Source organism: Equus quagga, chromosome 12, assembly GCF_021613505.1.
Source record: "Equus quagga isolate Etosha38 chromosome 12, UCLA_HA_Equagga_1.0, whole genome shotgun sequence".
NCBI classification, from domain to species: Eukaryota; Metazoa; Chordata; class Mammalia; order Perissodactyla; family Equidae; genus Equus; species Equus quagga.
The window spans coordinates 83,326,521-83,339,866 of record NC_060278.1 but is presented as its reverse complement, the minus strand read 5'-3'; the positions used below and the strand labels follow the sequence as shown (position 1 = coordinate 83,339,866).

At 41.8% G+C, this 13,346-nt stretch overlaps 1 protein-coding gene across 1 annotated transcript in view; it reads left to right on the top strand.

Annotated features, from left to right (window-relative positions):
- Positions 1–13,346, top strand: part of PSMF1 (proteasome inhibitor subunit 1) — a 39,027-nt gene that overhangs the window by 17,801 nt on the left and 7,880 nt on the right. The window lies entirely within an intron of this gene.

Below are 13,346 nucleotides of genomic sequence, written 5' to 3'. Positions count from 1 at the left end.
TCTACTAGTCACCCTAAGGTGAGGCCACACCGAGCTCCTGAGTCTGTCCAAGGGGCAGTGCCTCTGGGGCTTGTGTGCAGTGCTCAGGGTTGCTGCCCAGGTGATTCAGTTATTCATTCCAGAGCCCTTTGTGCGGGGCCCTGGACCAGGCTTTTTGGGAAAAATGCAAAGATGCAGAAGTGCTTTTCCGAACGGGGATGCATTCCCAGTGTCCTACCTGTTTCATTTCACTTCACTGTAGTCCTCTGACCTCTTTGACAACTTCAGAACTTTACCAAAACAGCATGGGGTATGAGCAAGTCACATCCAAGACCTTTGCAGATTACAATGACAGCATTTAGGACTGAAGACTTCTGTTCTGAGGGAGGAGACAAGGACTAGGGAGACCTTAGTCTCTGGCTGAGACATCGCTTCCCAATTTGGAGTCCACAGTGTGGTAGTAATGGTGGGGTTCATGGGGGTTTCACTGTGGGGCCATAATAAGCACTCACTAAGTGTTAACTGCCATTGTTATTTTATTCTGTTTTGCAATTTATACACCTTTGGTTAGTTTTTTAAAAAATGGGAAATTGGTTTAATTATTACAATAAGTAATAAGTTGGCAAATCTCTTTGGCAGTCTTTGGAAATATTGGGTCCTGTGGGGAGAGTGGAGAATAATAAAAGTGGTTGAAAGGTTGGAAACAGCTTGTCTGATCTGACCTGCTTATTTTACAGACAGGAACAGATGTAAGTTGACCTGCCTAAGGTCACCAAACACTAATAAAGAGGCAGAGCCAGGGCTGGGGTCCAGGTGCCCTCAGTCCCAGCACACTGCTCTGGTTGTGATGTAACCAGAGTGGGGTGGCAAGATTTCAGAGTAAGCACTAGACAGCACTCAAGCTGGGGGAATCTTTTTAGACCTCGAGTGACAGTAATTCTCAGCTCTCTTAGATACACTGCCCACTTAAAGTAAATATTCTGTGAAATCTCTTTTACCCTCTTGAAATAGAATTCATAGATAGTCTGACTTACCGAATGCACAATTTCAAAAAGAATCAGTATAAAGTCCTAACTATAATATAAATGAGAAATAGCAAGAGTGTAATTAATAATAAGGTAATGTGTATTTCATCGTGTAGATGCCTGAGCATGATTTCACTGGGAAACAGACATCTACACTCGTATATGGAATTATCTTGAATTCAGCAGTAACAAAAGCTGGCACATACAGATGTGTTGTAACAACAACTCAACTACCACAAACTGTGTTGCTGTTACTAACATGACTTTTCTAAAATGGTGACTAGGCCTTAGGCGAATGGCAAACAAAAAGTAGATGGACAGTGTTTCTTCAGTTACATCGTAGTTATATTCCTAGAAAAATTTGTTTGCATTAAAACAGCATAAAAAATACCTTGTGGGGCCAGCCCAGTGGCACAGCTGTTAAGTTCACGTGTTCCACTTTGGCAGCCCAGGGTTGCCGGTTCAGATCCTGAGTGCAGACCTATGCACTGCTTATCAAGCCACGCTGTGGCAGGCATCCCACATATGAAGTAGAGGAAGATGGGCACAGATGTTAGCTCAGGACCAATCTTCCTCAGCAAAAACAGGAGGATTGGCAGTGGATATTAGCTCAGGGCTAATTTTCCTCAAAAAAAGCAACTTTGTGGGGGCTAGCCCTGTGGCCAAGTGGTTAAGTTTGTGTGCTGTGCTTTGGTGGCCCAGGGTTTCGCTAGTTCAGATCCCATGTGTGGACCTAGCACTGCTCGTCAGGCCATTCTGAGGCATCCCACATAGCTTAACTAGAAGGATCTGCAACTAGAATATACAACTATGTACTGAGGGGCTTCAGAGAGAAGAAGAAAAAGAAAAGAAAAAAAGTACTTTGTGGGACCTGCCACATGGCATAGTGGTTAAGTTCAGGCCCAGATTTGCAGGTTTGGATCCCAGGCACAGACCTATACCACTTGTCAGCCATGCTGTGGTGGCATCCCACATATAAAGTGGAAAAAGATTGGCAACAGATGTTAGCTCAGGGCTGATCTTCCTCAACAAAAAAATACTTTGTGTTCATATATAAAATGGTCTTAGACTCAGGTAACTTATATAGGCTTTACAGCTCCATGAATGTCTAACAAGACTTTTGAAAGTTGTGTGGGATACAAGTCCTTCTTGGTCATGTGGAACTCTACTGTGAATGGTAGAGCATGCGCTTCTTTGGTGTCTGCCTATAAATGCCAGGGCTTCCGCAAGGGCACCTGGAAGCTGGTTCATCCTAACTGGGAATCATAGACCTGGAGTCTATAATTGTGAAGCTGGAAAATCCTAGCATTGGGAGACCTGAAAGCATTAGAAAATCACCATGTTGCAACTTCTACTGAAATAATGTACCAAGGCACAAATTGTCAGTGATTGCTAAAACCGTTAGGTCAAAGCTTGGTGGGGAACTTTATAATGGATGGACTAGGCTGATAGCACCTGAACCCACAGATCAATCTTAGCACTGAAAGTGGGACAGCCAGACATTACGTGTCTTCTAATGTGATGCGATAGCGATTCACAGTCACCTGAATCTAGATCTAACTCCCAGTTTAGGAGAAGCATGAGGGAGAGAGCAACCAGGTGAACAGACACATGCGGACACGCGCTCCAGCTGAGCCTGGAGCGTGAAAACTTTACAGGATAAATTGACCTTGTGTTTTCCATCAAATGAATGGCATGGGGAGGTGAGTGAGAAAGGGGGTTGTTATTAAAAGACTCATCTCAACTAAATGCGATGTTGGACCTTGTATGAATCTTGATTCAAACAAACTCATTCTAAAAATCATTTTTGAGACATTTGGGGAAATTTAAACATGGATCAGGTATCAGATAACATTAAGAATTACTGCTAATTTTGTTAGGTGAAATAATTAAATTCTAGTTATGTTTTTAAAAAAGTCTTTATCTGTTACACATGTTGAATGAAGTCTGTATGGGTGAAGTGACATGTCTGGGATTTGCTTTAAAATAATTTCACCCTCTAAACAAGTAAGACCTTGGGAAGTGAGCATAGGTGAAGTAAGAATGGTAGAATATTGATAATTATTGAAACCGAGTAGAAGGGTACACTGGGTTTCATAAATTACACTATTCATACTGTTTTTTGGTCCATTTGAAAATTTCCTTAATAATGAGTTTTTTATTGATATCAATCCTTCACAAACTTCCAAAAAAACAGAAGAGGAGGGAATACTTCCCAATTCATTCTGTGAGGCCAGTAGTGACCTGATACCAAAGACATCACAAGAAAACTGCAAACCAGTATCCCTTATGAGTATAGATGTAAAAATCCTCGACGAAATAGTATCAAAACAAATCCAGGATGTAGAAAGGATTATAGGGCATGACCAAATGAAATTTATCGTAGAAATGGTTGGCTTAACATCTGAAAGTAAATGAGTAAAATACACCATATTAATAGAACAAGGACAAAAAACCACGTTTATCTCAGTAGACAGAGAAAAAGCATTTGACAAAATCCAGCACCCTTTCGTGATAAAAGCATTCAGCAATAGAAGGAAAGTTCCTCAACCCAATAAAGAGCATCTGCAAAAAGCCCACAGCTAACATCCTACTTAGCTGGGAAAGATGGAATGGTTCCCCCTAAGATCAGGAACAAGGCAAGGATGTCTGCCCTTGACGCTTTCATACAACATTGTGCTTGATATTCTAGCCAGGGCAATCACTCAAGAAAAAGAGGACAAGAAATCCAGATGAGAAAGTAAGAAGGAAAACAATGTCTATCTGCCAATGACGTGGGATCTTATACGTAGACTATCTGAAGGGATCCTCTAAAAACACTTTTGGAACTAATAAATGAATTCAGCAGTGTGATAGGATACAAGATCAATAAACAAAAACCAATTCTATTTCTATACATTAGCAGTAAACTATCTGAAAACACTACCACTCAGTTACTTTTGTCTCATCCCAAGATTATTGGCTTTTTAAGTGTGTATCCCCTCTTCTCCCCTTTGCCCTACTTTTTCACATCTTGTGTCTGCTGGACCTGTGCCTTGCATGTTTTTGACGAGTTTTCTCTTCAGCACTGTTTCCCTGTGGGTTCAGGGATTCTTAGGGCTTGGCGCCCACTCTTGAGGCACGCACTGTCCCTTTAGCATGGGAGACAGGTGAGTGAATAAGAGTGGTAACTGCCGGTACAGAGGTTAGTGCAGAGATCCTTCCTGGGTAGCCTGGGAGAGCTTCTTGGAGGAGGAGCTGCGTCTTCACGGGGAAGAGGAGAAGTATTCCTTGAGCTCCTTTTCACGTGTCTGCATTATTTCTTAACATTTCTTTCAGGGGGAAGGTTGTTCCAGGCTGAGAGAGCAACAGGCCAGAGGCATCAAGGTCTGAAAGCCTGGGACTGTTCCTAAAGTTAGGCTAGAGAAAGAATTCGTGTCTGGACTCGTAGGATGTAACAGCTGTGGAGGATGGGACTAGACTTTCAAAAGCCCCTCATACGAAGTACATGCATCTCTCCATGGGTAGCTGGAAACCACTGAAGGATTCTGATGAGGGCAGTAGTGCCTTTGACTAAAGAGCCCGGTGGGTTGGGGGGCAGAAGGCAGAAGGGACAGAGCCTTGTCACTCCTGCATCCCATGTCAAGGAGAGAGCAGTTAGGATCACAGGTGTCCGAGGTTGATCAGCTGGGTTCACACCCTAACCTTGTACCTTTACGTCTCATTGAGCAGATTTAACCTCTCAGAGCCTCAGTTTCCTCATCTGCACCTTGGGAATTATAATGTCTGTCTCAGAGATTTCTTAGGGTTGACTGTGATGATGGATGTCACGTGTTGAGTTTATTTCTCAGAATATAGTAGATGTTAAGTAAACATTCAGCAGATCCCATTCAGGTAGTAGGCATAGATGAAAACAAGACTGAAGGTAGAGGGTCTCCCAAAAGAGAGAACCTTGTTTTATTTTTTTAAATACGTAGCCTTTTCCCTCCAGGAGAGGATTTAGTGTGGTAGAGCTGCTTAGGTGTGAGAATATCAACCCAGAGGGTGTGTTGGGCGACTGTCTTTAGGCCCAGGCCCTTTATGGACATCGTTTGCGTTATCAACATTGGCCTCATTTATCGAGAATAGGAGTAACTGCCTTTTCTTGGCTGTCCACCATGTGTTGACCCCTGAACAAGATGCTTTCATTTATGGTTGCTCATCTTCCAGACAGCCCTACAAGATGATCAGTGGCATCTCTACAGGGGGAGGAAATAGTGGATAGGGAGGTAGCGTAACTTCCCAGAGTTATCTCTCTGGGAGGGTGAAGACTAGGGTTTACCCCTGTCCGGGTCTGATCAGAAGCTTATGCTTTCCCCAATGCACCCTTCAGTTTTAGCTCAAGTAATAACCAATTTGTGTACAAGGTCAGTGTAGTGAGTGCACACTGATAATGGAGAAAAATCCATCTGCTGTTCACCTCTCAGTTAGGTCTTTCTCAAGCAAGCCTCTCTCCCAGGACTAGGACGTGAACGGGATGAGATGGTTGGCAGAGGAGGTGGAATGTTTAGCAGGCCTTTGTCAGCCACTAGCGAGCTGACAGCCTGTCAGGTCTTCCCTCTGTAGTGACCTCACCTCCCTCCACCCCCACTCCTTGCAAGCCCCCTTCCTCTGTCAGCACAGATGTCTAAAACAACACCAATTCCTTTAGCCCCCACTACCGCCATGTTGCTGGGCAACGAGGCACTCACACTTCTACCTTTTGGTTTTTCCCTCAATGCTTGATTTGGGGGCGAGGCTGTAGGGCAGGAAGAAGGGAAAGTGCAGCACAGCAATGGGCCCATCTGGCTGCTGGGGCGTTAATTACCCCAACCCTGAGCTTAGCTTGTGCTCGAGTAGTAAGGGGCAGCCTCTGCCCCTTCCCACAAGACACAGTCCTGTGTCTCACCCCTTGCCTTCCACACCCCCATCTTGCCTGTCCCACACCTGGAAACCTCCAGATGCAAACCGAAGTTGGGATGTTCGCCTCAGTGCATAAAGAGATTTGCTTTCCTAAACGTGTGGTGACGTGTGTCCAGAGCTTATCAGAGTACTGGATCTGCTGATTTGATGCTGAATGCTTCTAGGCTTTGGGTATAGATGGAGAGGGTATTCCATTGTGTTGGAGAATTGAGGGTGAAAAGTAGGTCTGTCCTACTCCTGAGATCTCTAGGGAAGAATTAACTGAAAACAGCCCATCTGTAAGGGAAGTTTTTTTCATCTAAGCCTGACTTTTTTTTGTGGTTGTCATTACAATTCTAATCCATTTCCCTTTCCTCCATCTGTCCTCAGTCAGGAGACTGTATGCCCCAAATCCTGTTCCTTGTTTTGCAAAACCAGTTTTTCCTATGCTTAACCAGCTTTGCTAAAAATAAATCCTCAGATATAAAGCTCTTGTTTATGTCATTCAAAATTCATTTTCAATCCCAATCAGTCTGGATGTGTATTTTTTAAATGCTATCAATATTTTGTGATTTACATTTTCTTTTTGAAATTTAACCATTCATTTACTAAAGTGCTGAACATATGTTTTTTAATATCTGATATTTTATTTTACTGATATGCCTAACCTCCATGGCGTATTTCAAGCCTGTCCAGTTTTTCATTTTAAATAGTACACTATGAACAATCTATATAAATTTTTCTTTTACTTCCTTGAGTTATATTTCCTATGGTGACAGATCTCAAACTTTTTGGTCTCAGGAACCCTCTTGCACTCTCAAAAATTAATGAGGAACTCAAAGAGCTCTTGTTTGTTTGGGTTATATCTATCAATATTTATCGTGTTAGAAATTACAGCTGAAAAATTTTTTAAATGCACATTTATTCATATGTTTAAAAATAGCAGTAAACTCATGTGTTAACATAGATAACAAATTTTATGAAAGTAACTATATTTTCAAAGCAAAAAACTTAGTGAAAAGAGCGATATTGTTGTATGTTGCTGCAAATCTCTCTAATATCTGGCATAGAAGACAGCTGGATTCTTGTTTCTGCTTCTGCATTTAGTCTCCAGGTGATAATGTTGTTTTTGTTGAAGCCTTTAACACAAGTAGGTTGTTGGAAAAGAGAGGGGTAGTTTAATAATCTTTTCAAATAATCATGGATACTCTGCGTTATAGTAGTCCCTCCTTATCTGCAATTTCCCTTTCCGTGGTTTCAGTTACCTGTGGTCAACCTCAGTCCAAAAATGTTAAATGGAAAATTCCAAAATAAACAATTCATAAGTTTTAAATTGTACACCATTCTGAGAAGCATGATAAAATTTCGGCCATCCCACGCCGTCCTGCCCAGGACATGAATCATCCCTTTATCCAGCATGTCCACGCTGGGTGTGCCACCCGCCTGTTAGTCACTTAATAGCCATCTCTGTTATCAGATTGTGGCAGTATCACAGTGCTTGTGTTCAAGTAACCCTTATTTTACTTAATAATGTCCCCAGAGCATAAGAGTAGTGATGCTGGCAATTTGGGTATGCCAAAGAGAAGCCCTAAACTGCTTCCTTTAAGTGAAAAGGCAAAAAGTTCTTGGCTTAATAAGGAAAGGAAAAAAAATCACATTCTGAGGTTACTAGGAGCTACAATAACTTTTATTACAATATGTGGTCATATTGTTCTATTTTATTATTAGTTGTTAATCTGTTACTGTACCTCGTTTATAAATTAAACTTTATTGTAGATATGTACATATAGGAAAAAACATAGTATATATATGGTTTGGCACTGTCTGTGTTTTCAGGATCCACTAGGGCTCCTGGAAGGTATCCCCTGTGGATAAGGGGGACCACTGTATACCAAAATTTGACAGGTGATGGTTTCTTTAAGGGTTAGTGGCAATGTAGAATCTGAATCCGTATCAGTGCATTATTACGTTAAAACCAACTGGTCTATCATGCCTTTGAATGGGTCATTTTTTACCCATGCATGATATTGGAAAATCATGTCTTGGTCATTTGGAAAATATTCACTGAGGTGTACAGATGTGCCTAACATTGACACATTTTCTTACACAATATCAAAAAATCACAGTCATTGGTATCACGGATCTCATCAGCATTAGCACTGAGAAGCCATCAAGCTAGCAGTAAACACAAATTTCCAAATTGCTAATTTTCATTTGAAAGCTTGAATTTTATCATTGGCAACATATACTGTCAGTTGTTTTCCTTGAAGTAACAGGCTCACATTGTTTTTGAGAAAATGTCTACTGTGTAACCAAGTCTGAATAACCATGGTTTGTTTGTCAGTCATTCTTTCAAATAAAAATGTTTTTCATGAAAAAATGGCTACTGCAGCTAGCAATTTAAACAACTGCAGAAGAGCTTTTCTTTCAGACAGCCATTGTATTTCTGTATGCAAAGGAAATGTTTTATGCTATTTTCCATTGCATCACACAGAACGTTAAAAGAAGTGGACTCAATTGCTATTTTAGAACACTTGGTAATTTTTGCTACTTCATCAGGACATTCTAAAGCAAACTGGATGTGTGTGGGGGGGCTGGCGAGGGAGGAGACAGGTCCTGCTGGTTTAGTGCCACCACTTTGATTCCTGCCAAGGCGTCAGCAGTTCCACTCACCATTGGTTCTGCACCATCAGTGAAAATAGCAGTCAGCACTGTGAAAAAAGTAGATAGCTTCCAACGTGAAATAGTTTTGACCTCCTGGACCCCCTGAAATGAGTGTCTCAGGGGTCCCCAAGGGCTCCATGGACCACATTTTGAATCTTCTTTTTTTTCATGTCTACAAGCCATTTGGATTTCCTCTTTTGTGAAGAGTCTGTTCAAGTCTCTTGCTCATTTTTCTATTGGGTTATCTTGTCTTTTTATGATTTGTAGGCATTGCTTATATATTGTGGATTTAACTCCTTTGTCGGACATACGTACTATAAATATCTTCCCTCTGTAGCTTGCCTTTTCACTCTGTTAATGATGGGGTTTTTTAATTAACATCTTCTTAATATTTTATGTAATCTAGCTTATCAATGCTTTCCCTTTATGTTTGGTGCTTTTTTGATCTGTTTGAGAAATCTTTGCCCTACCCCGAGATCATGGAGAATTTCTCATATATTTTTTTCTAGAAGCTTTGTTGTTTTACCTTTTATTTAGTTATACAATCCCTTTGAAATTAATTTGTATGTGTAGTGTGAGATATATTCATATTTTACCATTTTGATAGCCAGTTGATCCAGCACCATATTTTGAAAAGAATTATCCTCTACCTGTGCCACCTTAGTAATTAAATTTTTGTTTTTCATCACTTGTGAAACTGTTATTTCCTATTAAAATTTGCCCTCATTCTTTTCTTGGAGCCAAATAATCTTAATCTGTTTGATTTTTTTTTACCGTGGAGGCATGGTTAGTTCAATAATATTTATATACTGTTTATTGAGTGCCAAGTATTTCAGACAACATGCTAGGCATTTCATCCACATGCTCTTATTAAATCCTCTCAACCCCGTGAGATCAGGAAGAGCTATCCCCGTTTTACAAGTAAGGAAACTGCGGTTCATGTATAATAATGAACTTGATAAACCAGTAAGAAGCAGAACTTGTGTTATAATACTAGAATACTGGATACCACTTGTTGAATTCTTTATCATGTACCAGGTGTTGCGCTTTTATAAACATTCTCATTTAATCTGTCTAACAACCCTGAGAAACAGGTACTATTGTCTGTATACAGGAGAGAAAGCTAGGGCTTAGAGGTTTCGTGACTTGCCCAGCTCACACAGCTGTTAAATGGGAAAGCCGGAATTTGAATGTGGGTCTTACGCTAAAGCCTTTGCTTTTATCCTGTGTGCAGTTTCTTATCCCCAAGCGGTCTGTTTAAGTGTCCATTATGTGTGAAGCACTGCACTCGGCACTGGGAGTAGATGATGAGGTGTCGTCCCAACCTTCACGGAGTTCACAGTCGATTAGGGCTGATTGCCCTTTTCATTCCAGGTCCTAAGTGTTTTTAAAGCAACGGCAGAAGTATGTCTGAGGTCTGCTGAAGCACAGAGAAGGGTGGTTCTTCTGAAGGCTCACGTGGGACAGGGTAGAAGGAAAGGCTTCACAGAGATAATGCCTGATGAGCTAAATTTTAAAGGACTGATACAAATTCAGTGGTTTTGGGGGTAATTGGCATTTATGACAAGGAACAGTGGGTCCAAATGGGGTTATGAAGTCATCTCGTGTGGTGGAGAGCAGGGGGGTTATGTTTCACTTGTGCTGGCCTCTGAGGGGAGAACAGGTGAATGTGAGCACCACGTCACAAGGGGCCTTATGTACAAGGAGCTGGATTTGATTCTGGGGTGATAGGAGCCGTCAAAATGTTTTGGGTATAAAGTGATCTGGTTGGGACCCCTTTAGCCATTGACTTTTTTCTCTCCATGAATCCCAGTTAGATTGTGATAACTAACATGGTTAATAGTTGTTGAGCCCTTACTGTGTGCCAAGCACTTACATTAAGTGTATAATCTCTTAATCCTCATAACAAGAGAACAAAGTAGGTGCTACTGTTATCCCCATTTTATAGAAAAGAAAACTGAGGCACAGAGAGGTTAATTAACTTGCCCAAAGCAGCATGGCTTATAAATATTGGAATAGGATTCAGCCTTTAGTATTTCCTCCTTTTGACACATTTATCAGCAATTGCTTCAAAAGAAACTGTGTTGGCTTAGATTGTTCCAAGAACAAAGAGGAAGCTGGTGTGGGTGGAGCACAGTAAACCGGTGGGGTAGAGATAGGAGGTGACCCTGTAGGGGTAAGCACGGACCAGTTCATCTAGAGCCTTGGGGTCAAGATCAGGAGCAGTGGGAAGCCACTGGGTGTGTTTAACAACAGAGGGGCTTCATGTTGTTTACATTTTTTAATCCCTCTGGCTCCTTTGTAGAGAGTGGAGTCTAGAGGGACAGGAACGGAAACAGAAGACCGCGTAAGGGTCTGACACAGGCACTCAGGCAAGCAGTAATGGTGGTAGGTGCTGACAGACTGGGGAGATGATCTGCGGTGTATTGGGAAGTATACCTGACAGGACTTGCTGATGGGTTGGCTTAAAGAAGGGAAGAAAAATCAAGGATGATGCAAGGGTTTTTTTAGCCTAAGTCATTTCTAATTTTGGGCTACCATCGCTAACGCGTCAGGGAATGTTTTATGCAACTTAGAGCACATCTCTGAATATTTCCTTAGCATGCATTCCTGAGAATAGAGTTACTACATTAAGGACTAAGCCTCTTTTTAAAGATTTTGATACATATTTCCCAGTTCCCCTCCTAGACAGTTGTATTAGTTGGCATTCCCACTCTATTTTGATGTCATTTCCCTTGCCATTGCTGGAGTTAGTTTCCTTTTTCTTTTAAATTGTTTAGAAAAGCATCATCCCCATAACATTGTAAGTTAACTGAACCCAAATTCAGTGCCTTGTTGTTATAAGGCTGAGGTCCCCAGTCCTCACTGGCCGTTGGCTGGGGGCCTCTCTCTTAGTTCCTCCTGCCTTTCTTCTCACATGGCCTTCTCCATCTTCAAAGCTAGCAGCAGTGTCAGGTCCTCAAGTCCTTCTTGTGCTTCCAGTCTTCCCTTTTGCCTTCTCTTCTGCCTCCAACCAGAGAAACTTCTCGGCTTTTAAGGGCTGTGTGGTTAGCCCACCCAGATGATCTCCCCCTTTCAAAGTCAGTTGTGCCATAGAACATGCAACAATCACAGGAGTGATTTCCCATCATTTATGGGTTCTGGGGATTTAGGGGTTTGGAATATTGAAAGGGGGCCATTTCTAGAAGGTTTCCCTACCTCACAGTCTACCCTCTCGCCTCCCAAATGCAATATACATGCCCCCTTCCCCAAGATTCACAGGAGTCTCATGCCATTACTGCATCAGCTCAGTCTAAAATCTTACCGAAATCTCATCAGCTTGAAGGACCCAAATTTCACCCTCTAAATAGCACGACTCAGTGAGCACAACTCCTTTCTATCTGTTGACCAGAGAAACAGGTTGTATGTTCCCATCATACAGTGGTGGGACAGGCAGAAGATAGCAGTTATTGATTTCTAGCATAGAAGAAACTGTGTGCACAAAAGTTATTAATTACAGCAGCAGTTATAGTTATCCACACCAGAAGCAATACCAGTACCTACAGTAGAAGATTAAGTAAATTTTAAAAATTTTCTTCACTTGAATGAATATTACTTGGCTATTAAAAAATTTAATATCAAAGGCCAACAACTTGGGAAACATGGGTCATAGTGGAGGAAAACACTGGGATCTAAAATTATACTTGTAATGTTACAATTATATGAAAACATGCTGATAAAAGAGGACTAGGAAAGACCAGGACAAATCATTGTTAAAATAAGGTTATGGTCACATTTTTCTTAGAATTTTTTAGTGTAATTTATGCATATCTTTTCTCTTTTTCTCTCTTTTAAAAATCTGTTCACTTAGTCGAAATGCAGTATTTCCCAACCATTCTCAGTCCCTGATTCACCTTTGAATTCATAGAACATCCTCGGGGTGGCAAGAGGGAAGGTTTGGTGCCCTGCTTGTTCTGAGCACTCTAACTGGGGCTGTACATGTACGTGTACCCACACTTCTTGTCTACACTCAGCAGCATCTCCAATTCCCCAGTCCTGGATTTCCACACTTGGCAGAACAAGGTAAATAAACCCAGATCACAAAAGTTCACCAGCTTGAACTTGTACCCTGACCAGGAAGTAGCCTAACTCTTTGTGCTTCCCAGACTAGCAAAGTCAGATCACCTGGGAGATCGTGGAAAATGCACAATCTCAGATTCCACCCTTGATCTTTTGAGTTGGAACCTGCATTTTAGCAAGATCCCCTCCCAATTCATGTGCACATTACAGTTTGAGCAGAACTGACCTAGATGGTTCAGACAACACTGTGAAAACCCACCCAGGGATTAGGGTCTGGAAATCTTCAGGTCATTGCTGCTTGGTGCTCTGTGAAACCACAGCGGGCACCCCTAGAGAAGTTTGATGTGCAGATTAAAAGCTTCATGTTCACACCCGGCAGTCACCTCTGGGTGCAGACCAGCAGTTATGTTAAAGGCAGCCATATTAATGTTCTGCCTTGGATCAGAGCCTGGGTTTAGAAGGTTCTGGTTCTGGAGTAAACACACTCCATCCTGACTTTTCCACTGACTGCAGCTGCACAGAATGCATGGAGTGGCTATTTGAGGACTCTGAAAAGTAGTAGCAGGTAGATTGGGGAGGAAGACCAGAGTTTGAAGTACCACCAAAGTGGCAGTGAATTCACCATTGTCCCCGTTCAGTATCCTCTAGTCTAAACTCAAAGCCCAGGATGAGGCAGTGGACGTCAGCATGAACAGAGAGCACTCCAGGAGAGCCCTCCCA